Here is an 18,022-nt window from a genome sequence, read left to right as displayed (position 1 = left end):
GGTACTGGCGTCACAAAAAATACCACCAAGGGACCCAGCCGCCACAAGCACCCTAAACACCGCTGTCATCGAGGGCACGTCAACCTCCATCTAGGCTGGTGCTTCCCTACCACAGAGTGGTCTTCCTCATCACTGTGCTGCTGGCCCAGGGAGGCTCTCTGCTAACCGCGATCAAACCGATGAACTGTATTATTACTGGCCCCTCATCGGCCCACCGTGCACCTCATGTGTAGCCCCTGGGTTCTAGCATGCCACAGATCTAGAGCCCAGCTAAATAGGAGGCTGATCAGCAACTTAACTAGCACCTGGACAGGGGCAGGGGAAAGGGATTAACTCTCCTAGTGCTGAAAGGAGTTCACTGAGCACTAGTCCCAGTACACACAAGCAGAATGGAACAATGCCTGCACTTGCCCAGCATAGCAAGAGAACTATGGAAATGAGCCTACATCATTCTGCGAAAAAAAAAAGCCTAACATCGTCCTGTGTGACAGGTTATACACTCCTAAGGACATACATGATTGCATGTTGCTTTTATTATTACTTTCCATTGCCATTGCTTTCAAGCTGGGGAATTGCACTTAGAAATGGTCCTTTATTTAGTATATTCAATTATACCCATTAGCTTATAGTTAGAAGAGTTGTCTGAACTAGGACCCATCCTAACATTTGCCCGATGAAAAAAAAAAAAACTCAACTGTCGCCGGCTATGTGATACCCTCATGACCAAGATGTGGCTTGGTCCCATAATTGCTGCTGTTAGTCAGAGGCCTCAGTAATCCCATCTGTTTGTATGGTATATTGCTGAGTGTTTATTTTTTTATTTTTATGGGACACACATTAGGACCATAGGGGTTGATAGCCTGACAACAGACAGGTTCACTTTAATATTCTTCAGAAAAGATTAGCTCACATGTTTCTTGCAATATCACTAGATCTTCAAATACTTTTAGAGATTTAATCAAAATCCACATGATGGACCCCTAATCCCTGCACTGGACATTCAGTGACAAAAAAATAATATATGTCATGCACGTAACTGGTAAAATACAACACAAGTCTTCACCATTGGTGTTGAGCGAACTTGTGTTTTAAGTTCGGTGTCTAAAGTTCGGGTTCGGGTTATCGAAGAATCGCGTTATGGATTCCACGCGATTCTTCAATAACCCGAACTTTAGATGCCAAACTTAAAACACAAGTTCGCTCAACAATATTCACCATCAGTTATGAAAGTGATTAAAGAAATACATTTCAAGTGTTTCCTTTATATGTCAAGTCATCATTAGTTTACAATGAACAGAATAAAAATAAAATCAAAACTGTGAGGCTTGAACAAAAAATTCAACAGTCAGAACGTTTTCCTAAAAGCCCGGTCTTACAAGACTCAGGAAGGGACTGAGAAGTAGAGGCCCGCAAGTGAACCGGCCTGTATCAGCCTTCCACTTGTAGCTAGTAATTATTTCTCAATGTCTAATGGAAAGGGTTGAAAAAGGTTATGTAAAGTGCTGTATTAATCATAGAGGAAAGATTTGCTAGTAGCAAAACACTCTTAAGATGTTTATTACGTACAATGACCCCTTCCCTGTTTTTCAATGTGTGGGTTGGGTGGAGAAGATAGAGAAAAGTAGCAAAAATTGCTAAGAGACTGCTTGATTAACTAAATATTTATCCTCTCATATTTGTTGAATATAATTAATTTAGAAAGCATTTTGTGGTTTTTATAAACAGCTAGCTGCCTGCTATATGATATCTAATGCCAATTTACATGCACGTTATAATGTTATAGCTTTTGAAACCCTGGTAATGTTTTTGACTCTATTGAAACCTACCTCTTCCTTTTACCTAAAGCATGGATGTCAAACTCATGGCCCTCCAGATGTTGCAAAACTACAACTCCCATCATTCCCTGATAGCTGTAGTATGCCCAGGCATGATAGGAGTTGTAGTTTTGCAACAGCTGGAGGGCCACGAGTTTGACATCCCTGAAAGTATTGTCTATTTTACATTATTACTTGTTCATAAGAACTTAGGAGGTCATTTATGATCAGAAATACGCCTATTTTAGGTGTATTTCTGGCGCGGATTGCGGTGCAAACGTTATTTGCATCACAATCTGCGACTTTTCCCCGCTCATGTCAAGTCTAGAAAAGTGGGCGTTGCGTGGGAAGGGGACGAGCCGGCAGGCCCATCTCATTTACCTTTTCTACACCTGTTTTAGGCATAGAGAATGGTCTAAATATAAGACATCAAGGAAGCTGGGTTACATTTAGACCGACACTGGATACGCCTGCGCCTCTACATAACTTTGATGGATCCACCGCCAACACAGGGGCTTATCAAGACTGGCATCTACAGTGCTGGTCTCAATAAATGAACCCTTTAGTTCATATGCACTTAAGATGGCCATATACATTAAAGGGGTAGACAATATGCACCTCACCAATACCCTGCCACACCTGTTCCGATCCTTATCAGGTCCCCTGCTGGTATCTGCCTCATGGTCTTTATTAAAGGAATTCTGTCAACTCTTTTTACCCTATAGAGATGACGAAATGTCTCTGTGTGGTTTTATTTAGGGGGAAAAATGATTTTATATATATATATATATATATATATATATATATATATCTGTAAATGAGCATATCTCTGTGTGGTTTTATTTAGGGGGAAAAATTAGGCATTAGGCATTCACCGCACAGAATGCCAGAGGTATCAACATACAGGGTAACGTATAGCATACATGCAGGGACCAACACCAGCAACAGCCCGGACATGTAACAATGAACAAAACGCTACACACACCCAGAACATAAACCCACACCACACATACAACAAGTTAGGGTAAAGGTAAAAGGAGGGTACAAAAGGGAGGACAATTTATGTTCCATAGGGTGGAAGGACTGGGCAGAACACCCAGGCAAGGAGCAAAGCTCCAACACCAAGCAAGGCTGTAGTACCACTCCCTCAGCCAGCAAGCCACAGGTTTATATCAAGATTGCGGCCACACCCAGGAAACACCTTAATCCCCACTAGCCAGAAGATTAACACCTTGCTCACCAAACAGCAGGGAGGCACACCTTAAAGGGGAAGTGCACATGCAAACTACAAACTACACGTTGCCCCTGGCAACCAGTCTGCACGGCAACTGCGTCACGGTCAAACACCAATATGACCGTGACAGGTTCAGGTCTGAATACTGGCTAGGCCAGTCCAGGACCTTGAAATGCTTCTTACGGAGCACTCCTTAGTTGCCCTGGCTTAGTGTTTCTGGTCATTGTTATGCAGGAAGACCCAGCCAGGACCCATCTTCAATGCTCTTACTGAGGGAAGGAGGTTGTTGGCCAAAATCTCACTATACATGGCCCCATCCATCCTCCCTTCAATACGGGCAGTCATCCCGTCCCCTCTGCATAAAAGCTCCCCCAAAGTATGATGTTTCCACCCACATGCTTCACAGTTGGGACGGTGTTCTTGTGGTTATACTCATCCTTTTTTTTTTCAAAATGGCGAGTAGAGTTTTTACCAAAAAGTTCTATTTTGGTCTCATCTAACCACATGACCTTCTCCTATGCCTCCTGTGGATCATCCAGATTGTCACTGACGAACTTCAAACAGGCCTGGACATGTGCTGGCATGAGCAGCGGGATCTTGCTTGCTCTAAAGGATTTTAATTCATGACAGCGTAGTGTGTTACTAACAATAATCTTTGAGACTGTGCTCCCAGCTCTCTTCAGGTCATTGACCCGTTTCTCCCGTGTAGTTCTTGGCAGATTTTTCACCTTTCTCAGAATAATCCTTACCCCACGAAGTTAGATCATGCATGGAGCCCCAGACCAAGGAAGATTGACAGTCATCTTGTGTTTCATCACTTTTCTAATAATTGCACCAATAGTTGTTGCCTTCTCACCAAGCTGCTTGCCTATTGTCCTGTAGCCCATCCCAGCCTTGGGCAGGTCTACAATTTTGTCCCTAGGGTCCTTAGACTGCTCTTTGGTTTTGGCCATGGTGGAGAGGTTAGAGTTGTATTGATTGAGTGTGTGGACTGGTGTCTTTTGTACAGGTAACAATTACAAACAGGTGCAATTAATACAGGTAATAAGTGTAGAGTAGAAGGGCTTCTTAAAGAAAAACTAACAGGTCTGTGAGAGGCAGAATTCTGGCTGGTTGGTAGGTGATCAAATACTTATTTGATCACCTACTTAGACGGTGGCTGGGAGTGCACTTCTCCACACCACCACTCTAATTGAAGTGCGCACTGGCACACACTGATCGCTTATAGCATAGCACGTATCTGTGTATTAATCAAACACTTAAAGGCACATAAACATAAGAGGTCAGCAAACTAAAACCTAAGACTGCCCCCCGACATGTTTCACCAGCTAATCTGGCTTCATCAGGGGTTTGGGCAGCATGATTAGAGTGGTGGTGTGGGGAAGTGCACTCCCAGCCACCGTCTAGAAACAAAGCTATTCAATAACATAGTGATCTGGCACTAATAATGAGCATCAGCTAGTTTTAACTCACAGTGTTTAGAGCTCACTTATAAAAGTAAATAGATGTGCTGACTTCATTTTAAGCGAATCATTAAAAGTTACATTTTATTATCTGGGACAAGAAAGTAATTGAGCCTGTAGCTATGTGATCGTGTATTGTTAAATCCTTTCCCATATACGGTCTAATGTATTCCTGTACGATAAAAATTACAGACCTCTCCATTCTTTGTAGGTGGGAAAACTTGCAAAATTGAGAGTGTATCAAATACCTATTTTCCCCACTGTATATATATGTGACAGACTCCCCTCTTTTGAGGTTGCCACGAGTGCTTGGAGAGGACTACTTGCCAGCCTCTTACCATGTGATTATGGTCCCATGTTGTATGCACCGGTTTTATGCAATAGCGGCATAGTTATATAAGTTCATGTATTTTGCTGTCTTTTGCTACCATGTGGCTAATGGAGTCTGGCCTCTGTCCTTGGGAGATAAGTGGATCACTTCTCAATTGTCTCCAGGACAAAAGACTGTGTAGAACCGGTTTTGGACAGAAAAGCCATGAGTACAGCCAGGCCAAAGAGACTTGTACTAACTTTTGAATTCCTGGTCTAATTCGTGCCATTTTGGGATGTGTTAAATGTCCATGTGTATTGTAAAGGTTGGGACATTGTATATTTGAGTAAGTGATGTCTGTCCTATTGTTCCCCCAGTGTGTATTTGCGATTTCCCTTTGTCCTGAGAGATAATGGAATTACACCTCAGTTGTCTCCAGGACAGAGGACATTGTGTATTGTCCTGCCTGGGATAATTATGTTAACCATTGTACCATAATTATATCACAGGCAGACGGGAGGATGTTATGTGGGTTGTAACCTTTGTGTTATTGGTTAATGTATGTTTGTTGTGGGTGTCTCCCTTGCATGGGAGCAGGGGATAAAAGAAATTGTATTTTTGAATGTAGTGCCTTCCAGTAATGTATTTCTAGCATTCAGCTTGGACTCATGTATAGACTTATTTGGCGATACCGGCGATACTAGCGATAATAGTGATTTATTGCTCTGTGGATTACTTGGCGGTGCTATTTCAAGGGAAGAAGGGAATACTAGACGGTGACACGGATGATACCGTCACAATATATATATATATATATATATTTTACACAGGACTACATGGGGCATAATACTAAGTAGGGGACTACAAGGAGGAGAGCATTATAAATAAAATCTCTAGGGGACATTGTACTACGAGGAGGAGAGCATTATGTATAAAATCTCTAGGGTACATTGCACTAATTGGGGGCTACAGGGGTGCAATTTTATTACAGGAGGTGCAGTATAGCACTGGGGAACTACAGGGCACATTATATTACAGGGGGGCATTATACAAGAGTGGTGCATTATATTGCAGAGGGGCATTATACTACAGGGGGATTATACTACAAGGGGCATTATTCTACAGGGGGCACTATGGTGGGCATTATAGTAGAGGGGAGGTTGAGAGCATTATAAATTCTAGCACTACAGAGGTGTATTGTAATATTGGGGATGTTACAGTGTGGAACCTTATACATACTGACACTACACAGCGGAAGGGGGCATTACAATACAAGGGGAGCACCACAGGGGTCATTATAATATAGGGCAGGGATGGACAACCTTCGGCTCTCCAGCTGTTGCAAACTACAACTCCCAGCATGCCCAGACTGCCTATAGCTATCAGTCTACAGCAGACAGCTGGAGAGTTGCAGGTTAGCCATCCCTGATATAGGTTGCACTGCAGTGGGACTTTACAAATACTGGGGTTCTAAAGGGGGTCTTATTACTTCTGTGCCCTCTACAGGGGGCTTTATTACTATTGTGGGCTGTAAAGGGGTGCCTTATAGAGGGGCCTTGCATTCTTGCTATTGGGGCACTGAAGGGGGTACTCTTACTAATGAGAGCACTTTGGGAGAAAATAATTGCCATTGGTGGGACTTTAAGGAGCACTTACTATGGGGGTACTTCCTGTATGACACAATTATTTTTGCAGTATAGTATATGGTGGCATTGGGGAGCACAGCAGGCGCAGCAGGATAACAGTTTTGGGGCACGAGGAGGGGGAGAATGATGGAAAAGTGATGATTCTAAGATGTCTGTGTGGTAAACACTGCAGATATGAGATGTGGGTGAAAGAAGGTGCTAAGGTGGTCTGGTCAGAAGAGAGGAGAAGAGGAACGAGAACATCAGAGGAGATATCACTGGATGTAAGACAGTATAACTGCACATATATATAACAGTAGGGCTGGAGGAGAGGTTGAATTAAGAATTTAAAACTAGTGTAGGGGGCACCATTTCAGATTTCACCTCAGGCAGCAGAAAGGCTAGGTGCAGCCCAGGCAGTCTCCATAGCCATAGACCAATAGTCTCATAAACTGATATGTTCATCTATCACCACTCCTAAAGTCCTAGACTTTCTCATCTACGATATATTATTCACTCAGCTAACAGCATTCTAACTACATGCCTAAGTTGATAGAACAGACAAGAGATTTTGGTCAGTACAAGGGATACTCATCATTCTGTGTTATCTACGGTGAGGTGGCAGCCATGTAATCTCAGTGATACCCATCGTGAGAGTCACGTGATTACATGCTTCATGGGAAGAAGGGTAATGAATCTCATTTCGTGATTATGTCACCTAGCCAGACGCGTTACCTTAGAAACAGCCTCATTGTAAAGAACAGAAAATTCTGTCTCAAATTAGTCCAGTAGTTTTAGTGTAAATTGCTTGTATTGTGGACCTTGAAGGTTTGTAAAGACTTTTTTTTCCGTTAATGCTGTTCTGTTCATCTCTCTCCTGAATAGGATATCAAGCAATCTATGTACTAACACACATTATGTCATTACAGTCATTAGGGATCCATTAGTAGGAGGTAAAGGGTGCAAAAAATGACTGCCCCATTGCCAAATTACTTTCCTTTTGCATTTTCCTTAGCGCACAATTTATCACACCATTAACCTATTCTTTGCAGAGGGATCACATCCATCTTCAGCTTTTTCATTCCCTTTCTAGAAATGATTTTGTAGATATCTTATAGACTGATAGCATTTACGTTTCTAACATTTGAGATATATATAAAGTTTAAAATGGCTTGAAATGCACTTATGCCACACAATCCTTGGAAAACATGTGTTAAATGAGTTCAGCTATTACAATTTTTCATACATGGCATCCAGTTTAAAGGGGTTGCCCACTTTCTAGCTACTTGTGATCAATGCGTATGTAACATGACTATATGTCATTTTTACTAACATAGACTTTGTTCATATTCTACATTGTTTGCTATATTTCATAAGCCATGTCCCCTTGTTAGAGTAATCTTCGGTGCTGTCACATAGAGGTCCTTTCCATAAGATGATAATTGATTGAGGGTCCTACGACCAGAGACATCACTCAGCCTCCTCCATTCTAACACCATGCACCTGCACTAAACTCCCAAAAGTACAAGTCCAGATGTAAGGTGCAGTGTAATTTCCTGGTCACATGACCCTACATCAGCAGCCATTTTATCGACAAGAGCACAAAAAACTTGGCAAACATGGGGGTATACCTGGAAAATGGTGCAGGATTTCAAAAAAGGCCATATTAGTAAGTGCCATATAATCATTTTACAAACACATTTGTCAACAGTAACCAGAAAGTAGTCAGCCCCTTTAAGGGGTTTCTACCACCAGATTTGGTCCTATTTAGCTGACTGACACTAGCGATGTGCTAGTGTCAGCAGTCCATGACAGTGTTCTTACTTATCATCTGTCTGCTGCCGTTCACCTTAAAAACATACTTTTATAGATATGCTAATGAGCCCCTAGGTGCTATGTGGGCGTCATTAGCACCTAGAGGGCTCCGTCCACTAACCATTTCAGCCGCCCATCGCGTCCCTCCAGCCCGCCCCTGTTGATTGACTTGAAACTTCTCAGTATCTCGTACTAATTCCCGTGCCTGCGCCGTGCGCTTCTTCACTGCACCTGTGCCAACTACGTTACAGTGAGGAAGCCGGCACCAGGAGCGCGGCATTCACTCACTGCGCCTGCGCCGAATACAGAAGCGCACGGCGCAGGCGCGGGAATTGGTATGAGATACTGAGAAGTTTCACGTCAATCAACAGGAGCGGAGCGGGCTGGAGGGACGCGATGGGCGGCTGAAATGGTTAGTGGACGGAGCCCTCTAGGTGCTAATGACGCCCACATAGCACCTAGGGGCTCATTAGCATATCTATAAAAGTACCTTTTTAAGGTGAATGGCAGCAGACAGATGATAAGAAAGAACACTGTTATAGACTGCTGACACTAGCACATCGCTATTGTCAGTCAGCTAATTAGGACCGAATCTGGTGGTAGAAACCCTTTTAACCCTAAATTATTTGCAATGAAAAAAACATTCTGTAAATTTCTTTGCACAACGTAAGAAATACAGTGGTCATGTTGTCACTAGGCAACGTTAGGCTAACGCCTTCTAGATCCTGCCCGTGATACACTAAACCACTGTGACATAGAACCATGCATTAGTAATTATATAAAATGTCAACTGTTTCGATAGACGTTTTTAGTTCAAGGTGAAAAGGCAGAGTTTCTATATCCTACACACAGTCTGATGAATCTGCTGCCACTGAGAACTCTACATGTCAACCTGTCACTAGAGCCTCTCCAGTGACCTCAGATCACAAGTCATCTGGCCTGATGTTCAGATCATAGCCATATGATGGGCAGCTTGATTGTCTTTGCTGCTTGCAGAGCAGATAATGAAAGGGCAGATGAAAGATAATTATGGGCCATAAAGACAGATTTATACAAACTGCTGGAGCAGCTAATAGAAAGAAAGCCAGTGAATGAGCGGTTCGTGTGTAATGATTGCTTGACGGTAAGTATTAAACCAGCTTCTGTATCTGAATTTTCATGCTCTCATAAGAAACAGCATTTTCGTTTAAGGTGAGCTAAAGATATGATTTATTTATTTTTTCTAAGCAAGCAAAGACATGGAGTGTCTTCACCTATCCTATGTGTGGAGAGGAAAGCTTTGGAGAAATGCTTGCCAGCAGAAGAAAATAAGAAATTTAGAATGCATTTACACTTTGCTAGGTATGTAATTGTAACTCTGACTTTATTTTCTATGGAAATATTAAAGGAATTCTCCAGGATTTACCTATTGATGACCTATCCTCATGATAAGTTATTAATATGAGAGCAGCTGTGGTCTGACTCCCGGCACCCCACCTATCAGCTGTTTGAGGAAGCCACGGTACTCACCAGAACTCCGGAGAGAGCAGTAACCTCCTCGCAGCTTACCAAGCACAGTGCCATAATCTGATAGTGGCTGTGATTGGTATTGCAGCTTAGCCCCATTCACATGAATGGTGTTCTGCTGCACCTAGGATGACCAATGAACATGAGGTCGCATGGTCTAGATTGATGCCTAAGCACTTTAAGAGTTCTTGGTTCAGCTGATTGATTGGGGTCTTGGGAGTCAGATCCCCGCCGATCTTATATTGATGACCCTTCCTGAGGGTAGGCCATCAATCTGTAAATCCTGATAAACTCTTTAAAAAACTACTACAAGCTACTGTTACTTGAGAAGACCTAGAATGGGTGTTCCTTGGTTTCACTGCAAGGATAAATACTGTATGACTTTTTCAATATGGAGCCTGCAAAAGCAGACTCTACACTTCTGTATAGATCTGCTTTTCTTCAAGATAGACTACATGTTAACAACTGACATTTTTAGTAATTTACTCTGTAATGTGGTTGTAATGAAATCTCTGTGTAAATGCTGGGCACTGGTTGATTGTGCAACCATTACATTATAATTTTCCAGCAAGTTGGCTGCATCCGATAACTCTTATTAGATATGCTGTAATTTCTTACTCATCCTTGGAATCTATGGAAATTACACTGCCTGGCCAATTAAAATTACAAACAACATATGTTCTACAATAAAGACGGAGCATAAATAATAATCAAATAGGAGGGCGTCTCGACATTGTTTGGATAACAAAATGGCTACTCTCTGCTTTGTGAGAAGCACTTGTCTTACAGGCACAGCACACATCATTGCCAATAACTCCATCTGGTATTTTCATTTTTTCAACAATTTGAGATTTCGTGTAGCTGATATATAGTGGGAGCAGAAATGGCTCTATTAGACATAAAGGGGCATTTTGAAAAGTCACATGACATGTCTTTAGGGAAAGATTAGAAACTTAAAGTGATCCCATGTTTTAGATGGGTCTAAATTAGGCTTGAGTGAATTCCCCTTTGGATTATAGATCCAAAGTCGATTTGTTCAAATCGATTTTAATGGTGTATCTGAACAGCATTAAAATGTATTGGCTCCGAAGTTGAGCAAGACCGTGGTGTATTGTAAAACTATTTGGGCCTTGCGCACACGACCGTGCCGTTTTTTCAGCTCGTGTGCCTTCCGCAATTTGCAGAACGGAACGGGCTGCCTATTGTAGACATGCCTATTCTTTTCAATTGCAAGCGCTGCTGCAGCGTTGCCAGACCAGCAGCAGCTGTAGATGACTTTCGGAAATGAGCACACACACAGCACACCTTCACCAGTAGCTTATGTAAATCGGGTTAGGTTTTGAGAAACTGCTGAACCACTAAGTTAAACACGTGGGCTAGGCATGGTATGTGTGTGAGCTTGCCGAGCTCCAAAGCCGCCACCAAGTTAAGGACATTATCAAACACAACCATGTCTGGTTGTAGGTTGAGTGGTGAGAGCCACAGGTCAGTCTGGTCCCTTATACCCTGCCACAGTTCTGCAGCGGTGTGCTGTTTGTCACCTAAGGAAATCAGTTTCAGCTCGGCCTGTTGCCGCTTCCCCACTGTAGTGCTACACTGCTTCCAGCTACTGACTGATGGCTGACTGGTGCTGCAAGATGAGAATTCAGAAGTGGAAGTGGAGGAGGAGGTGGAGGAGGAGAAGGGGTGGGTTGCAGTCACTAATGTAGGTGGTTGCGGAAATCCTGATGGAAGTAGGGCCCGCAATCCTTAGCGTCAGTAGCACCTGTGCCATCCCAGGGTACAACTCGCTCTCGGCCTCCTCAACGTGGACCTAGGCGTTCAGCCCACCTATTAGGGTGATTTGATGCCATGTGGCGGATTATGCTGGTGATGGTGAGGTTGCTAGTGTTCTCACCCCTGCTCATTTTGGTATGGCACAGGTTGCAAATGACAATTCTTTTATCGTCTGCACTTTCCTCAAAAAAGCGCCAGACTACGGAAAACCTACCCCTTGGCAAGGGAGGTTGCCGCAAGGGGGTGCATCGGGGAACAGTTGGGGGCCTGTTTGGTGTGGCCCGCCTTCTCCCTTTTGCCACCCCACTGCCTCTTCCAGCCTGTTGCGGTACTGCGGATTCCTCCCCCTCTGTACTGCTAAGGCAGGGACGCCAGGAAAGGGCTTCATCGGGAGGTCCATCCGCCTCATCCTCCCAGTACCTTGTACCTTATGTTATTGTATACTTACTTTATGTCTTAATAAACTACATATATTTTATATGAGTGTTCTCATTCTTTATGGGGTCAATGGTTTGGTTCTTTTTTGGTTATACACATGCTGGTGTAAGGCAGGGACGGCAACACGAAAAGCATTATGGCGGCTGGGGACTGAGTAACAAGGGGATTTTTACCGCCATCAGGCTGCGGAAAGCCTCTGTGTGCACAAGCCTTAATGGCAACATTTCTAGGGCCAGCAATTTGGAATGGTGCGCATTTAGTGCAATGGCCTGTGAGTGATTGGCTGGGTATTTGTGCTTTCGTTCAAAGGCCTGGGTATGGACATCTGTACGCTGCGCTGGGACACAGAAGTGGATGTGCTATATGATGGTGCTTGCAAAGGTCCAAGTGCATGGCGGGAGGCATCCGGGCCTGCGTCTTGGACAGGGAATTGGCCAGCATGTAACACAGGGGAAGAGGAGACGGTGGTGTGACCCGCAGACACTGATTGTGGACCCAGGCGTTTGGCCCACCTATTAGGGTGCTTTGATTCCATGTGGCGGATCACGCTGGTGGTGGTGAGGTTGCTAGTGTTCACGCCCCTGCCCATTTTGGTACGGCACAGGTTACAAATGACAATTCTTTTATCGTCCTCACTTTCCTTAAAAAAGCACCAGACTGTGGAACACCTACCCCTTGGCAAGGGAGATTGCCGCAAAGGGGTGCTCCGGGGAACTGTTGCGGGCCTGTTTGGTGTGGCCTGCCTTCTCCCTTTTGCCACCCCACTGCCTCTTCCAGCCTGTTGCGGTGCTGCAGATTCCTACCCCTCTGTACTGCTATCCTCGCTTGGCTTGCCACCTTCCCAGGTTGGGTCAGTGCTTTCATCGTCTACAACCTCCCCTTCTACTTCCTCACTCTGGCCATCCTCCTGACTTGTTGACCAAACAAGAACCTCACTTATTGACAACTGTGTCTCATCAACCTCTTGAGACACTAATTGCCATTGACTTATTGGCAACTTTGTCTCATCAACATCATCCACCTCGTGAAACACTAATTGACGTCCCCCACCGTCATCTTCTTCTGACTGTGGAAGCTCAAGAGTTTGGGAATCAGTGCACAAGATCTCCTCATGTCCCTCTTCAAGTGGGCTTGGCGAGAGGGCCAAATCAAGGAATGGCGATGAAAAGAGCTCCTCGGAATATCCAAGTGTGGGATAACTTGTTTGCCAAGACTCTCCATGTTGGGAGGAAGGAGGAACAGGGTAAGGATTCTGCTGACCAGACTCTTGGCTACTGAGACTGGACTTTGTGGAAGACAGAGTGGTGCTTAACTGACTGGAAGCATTATCTGCTGCAATCCAACCGACCACTTGGTCGCACTGTTCTGACTTTGACAGTGGTGTTCTGCACCGCCCTGCAAACTGGGACATGAAGCTAGGTATCATGGATGAGTGTGTTTCTTGTGTTCTGGCAGCAGGTACAGTTTCACCTTGCCCAGGGCCACGGCCTCTACGTAGACCATCAGCAGCACGGCCTCTTCCCCGTCCCTTACTGCTTGCCTTGAGCATATTAAATGGTATATTTGCTTGCAAGTATGTCACACGTACAGTAGCGCAGGTTTTGTAAGTGTATGCACAAATAAATTAAACTGAATATCACAGGAGATGTAGCGCAGGTAATGTCACTGTCACAAGTGGTGAAAAATGTAACTGAATGTCACTTATATTTAGGATGTGCAAATGTTATACAGGAGATGGAGCGCAGGTAATGTTGTTGTCATCAGCGGCGAAAAAAATTTAACTGAATGTCACTGAAATTTAGGATGTGCAAATGTCATACAGGAGATGTAGCGCAGGTAATGTCGCTGTCACCAGCGGTGAAAATATTAAACTGAATGTCACTGATATTTAGGATGCGCAAACGTTATACAGGAGATGTAGCACAGATAATGTCGCTGTCAGCAGCAGCCAAACGATTGCACGCAATTTAGTGCAGGTTGTGCTAATAATATATATTGCAGCCAGATAAAACAATAGTCCTTAAAAGGACTTTTGGGTCTCTAACACCTGTCAAGACTAAACCCTGCTTAAAAAAAAAATATATATATTCCTGTCGCTACACTATCTGTCCCTTCTGCTGCAGCTTTCCCTGACTAAACCACGTGTCATCGGATGCTATATAGCACGCGATGCCCGAGTCAAAATGGTGTTCGGATGAACATGCTCGCCCAACACTATTTGCTATTTTAAATTGTTTTTAAATATGTAGATATGCATACCTTAGGAATTAACCAAAGTCTAGCGCGACTTTGGGAGGAACGAACTTTTTGAATTTTAATGCTGTATGGATTTGCTTAATCCTAGTCTAAATAGGCAGAAAGTGGGGTCAACACTAGTAGGTGGAGTCAACAAACTATTAGGTCTGATCACATACTGTATTCCAGATCCATCATTCGCCAGTTCCAAATGGCATCCCCTGAACTTCAATGACTTATAATGGAGGTCTTCGAGGTTTAGTTGAACTCACTGTATGCAGCACTATTGTAGTCATGAAACTGTCAGAGGAGGCTGAGAATGGAGCCCAAATTCAGATGTGAACCTTGCCTTAGAGCAGCAGTTTGTGTCTCAGACCAGCAAGCCATTATTTAGCTTCAGAGAAATGTAGTCACCAGGTCACCCAACCATATACAAATATATGTAGGCACTTCCTATTCTTAAAGGGATTTTCTTGCAAGTAAATATTGATGGGCCTATCCTCAGGGGAGGTCATCAATATTAGATTGATGAGTGTCTCAAACCCAGCATCCTCATGATCAGCTCTTTCAAGTAGCTGCAGGCACCAGAAACTATACAGCAGAAGCCAGAAGCAGAAGGCTCAGTTCACTGTGTAATGGCCATTCCAGGTACTACAGCTACAGTATGCTCTCATGCATGTGAAGGGCAGCTGAGCTATAGTAGGCTTAGGCTAGGTCTACACGACGACATTTGTTGCGCGACAAAAAGTTGCGCGACAGATAGGGCGCAACATTTGTCGCGCAACATTTTGTTGCACTATTGTCGCGCGACAATTTTTATAATGGCAGTCTATGGTGTTGCACTGCAACATGCGACATGCTGCGACTGCGACGCAACAGTCGCAGAAAAATCCATCTTGAATGGATTTTCTGCGACTGTTGCGTCGCAGTCACAGCATGTTGCATGTTGCAGTGCGACACCATAGACTGCCAGTATAAAAATTATCGTGCGACATTAGTGCAACAAAATGTTGCGCGACAAATGTTGTCGTGTAGACCTAGCCGTACAACAGAAACAACACAGTGGACAGAGCCTTCAGTCATCTGTATGGAACAGCTGATCGGTGGAGGAGTTAGGTGTCAGTTGATCCCCAGCAATCTGTCGATTTGTTCAAATACTTTGTTTTAATGCTGTTTGGAGACGAGTCTCCGTGCAGCATTAAAATGTATTGCCTTCATGGAGGCAAAATTAGTTTCACCTGAAGTCGCGCAAGACTTCAGTGAATGAATTCGGTATACATTTCTGCATCTTTAAAAACATTTAAAATTTGGAAGCTGAAGTTGGGTTTGGTACCTGCTGGTACCTCGGTACCAAGCTCTGCTTCTGATTGCTAGTCTAAAATGTTTTTATTTGTTGTTTGCTTCACAATAAATAAATAAAAAACATCTTCAAAGTTGTGGGCATGTTCTGTAAATTAAATGATACAAATCCTCAAACAATCGATGTTAATTCCAGGTTGTGAGGCACCAAAATACAGAAAAAGTCAAGGGGGGGGGGGCCCCCATTTTGACATTTTGACATTTTGACTCGGGCATCGGTGAATACTTTTGCAAAGCACTGTATGCATGCTATTCTGCAACTTATTCTTACAAGTTCAGTTAGAGCTTCTTTAAATGTTATATGAACAGTAAAGATTCCTGGTGCCTTATATCCCATTACTTTTGCTCGTATATGTCAAGTTAGTGATGAAATACCTCTCCAAGATGCACAGGTTGGAGGAGTAGTGTTGGAGACACAACAACTCATATGATAAATCTTGCTGAGCATACCATCTTAAGGACATCTGGATGATGCCAACTGGTAAGATGCCTGAGTTTTTAGACATTGTCTAGTGCACACTGTCTAGTAAGACTAGGTGCACATATATAGTGTCAGCTGCATCCAGCCAGTTGTTTTATGCCAGAGTCACCCACAACCGACATAGGCATATGTGAACATCAGTCTGGTGTCCACACTGTGCAATGCATGCAGCATTTTTGTGTCCAGTGTCAAAACTTATATGCTTGATACCAGGAATCATTCTATACCTACCAGATCATCTCTTTCATTAGTTTCTGTGCTATGCTATGGAAACTGAAAAGCATGGCCTACTATATGGGAACCTTGCCTAAAGACTTTTTTAAGGTTTAAGACAAGACGTTGCAACTAGCCCGCTATACGTGTATCCCACGGGGATTCTTCATTAATGTGAAAGACTCGCTGATGGCACACTCATCATTAAAGGTTCAGCTTTTTCTGAAGTGATTGATGCTTGTTCATTGTGTGTGCGAAAGGGGATGATTATGTTAGAGTCATTTGTCAGATTAAACACTTCAATGCCTACAATGTATTGATTTACACTGAATTAGAGACCACCCTGACATGTTATTATTATTTCATTATTTTCTGAATAGGGAAAAATAAAAGTGAATGCATTATGTATATTAAAAAAAGGAACATTCATGGGTTAAGTGTTTGACAGCCTTTTACAATTTAAAAAGCATGGGCTGTTTTCATGTAAGCCTACTTTTGCTGAATATTTCTAGTATAGCGTGAGGCTGAGGAATAGATTTTAAAGTTCACCTTCCATTAAGACTCAATAGATTGGAAGATCTCTGCATTACATGTTTAAATATCAGAGGGTGTAGGTGGTGGTGCAGACACAACAATATTACTTGGCCCCACTCCAAAGACCCCTCTGGCACAAAAAGAGAAAAGACAGGCATATAGTAGAAAGAGTTCAGCTCACCAGCTTGGGCGAGCCAAGCCTGTAGTGCACCAATGTGAGGTCCAGTAACAGGAAAGGTAACTATGTGATCCAGTTCCAAGTTGAGAATAAAAACACAGCTTTATTGAGGAAACATTAAAAGCAGAAGACACCTATACAGTCAAATATATACAGGCATTTCTGACTCTACATGTGTTCTTAGTCATAGAATGCTATAGATATAGGGGCTATTTATTAAGACCGATGTTTTAGATGCCGGTCTTAATAACACCTTGCTCTGGTGGTGACTCTGCTGAAGTTATGTAGCGGCTGTGTCCAACGCTGGTCTAAATGTAAGTCAGCTTTCTTGCTGGCTTAAATTTAGACAATTTTTTATGCCTAAAACAGGCATAGAAAATGATGAATAAGACGGACCTGCCGGCCTGTCCCCTTCCCCGCCCACCCTACACACTCTTTTTCTAGACATGGTGTGAGCGGGAAAAAGTCACAGATTGCAGCGCAAATAACCTTTGCAATGCAATCTGTGGCAGATTTATGACAGAAAATTGGCGTATATCTGATAGTAAATGACCACCATAGTGTCAAAAACGCGAACGCATATTCAACTGAAAAAGTGTTCTTCTACTCTTAATGTTTCCATAATAAAGGCATTGGTTTATCCTCAATATGGAGCTGGATCAGATACTTACCTTTCCTGGTACCTAAACAGGCACCAGTATTATAAATGGTACTTGAAATTAAACCTCAGGTGGCATCTGCTGTATAACAGGCTTTACCAGTTGTGCGAACACCACAACTTTTAAAAGTTCAAGACCAAGTGATTACCCCTTGTTACTCTGGAGACCTGTGCTTGCTGCTGTCTTGCAGCATGCATGGGCGCCATATGACTTACCTGGCTTTTTGCTCTGCTGTGCCAGTGGTCTGGATCCGCTTGCCCTCCTCTCTAGCAGTGGACCAAACAGCTGGTGCCCTCCCTGCTTCAGGTCACAGCCTCCCCTTTCCCTGTAAGGTCCCGCTGGTCTATCCCTAGGACGCATGTTTTCTGGCTCTAAATGGGCC

The 18,022-nt window shown here is 43.4% G+C and overlaps 1 protein-coding gene across 2 annotated transcripts in view; it reads right to left on the bottom strand.

Annotated features, from left to right (window-relative positions):
* Nucleotides 1–18,022, bottom strand: part of ERBB4 (erb-b2 receptor tyrosine kinase 4) — a 1,102,749-nt gene that overhangs the window by 173,844 nt on the left and 910,883 nt on the right. The window lies entirely within an intron of this gene.

Source organism: Bufo gargarizans, chromosome 8 (assembly GCF_014858855.1).
Source record: "Bufo gargarizans isolate SCDJY-AF-19 chromosome 8, ASM1485885v1, whole genome shotgun sequence".
Taxonomy (NCBI): Eukaryota; Metazoa; Chordata; class Amphibia; order Anura; family Bufonidae; genus Bufo; species Bufo gargarizans.
This window is presented reverse-complemented; position numbering and strand designations above follow the sequence as displayed.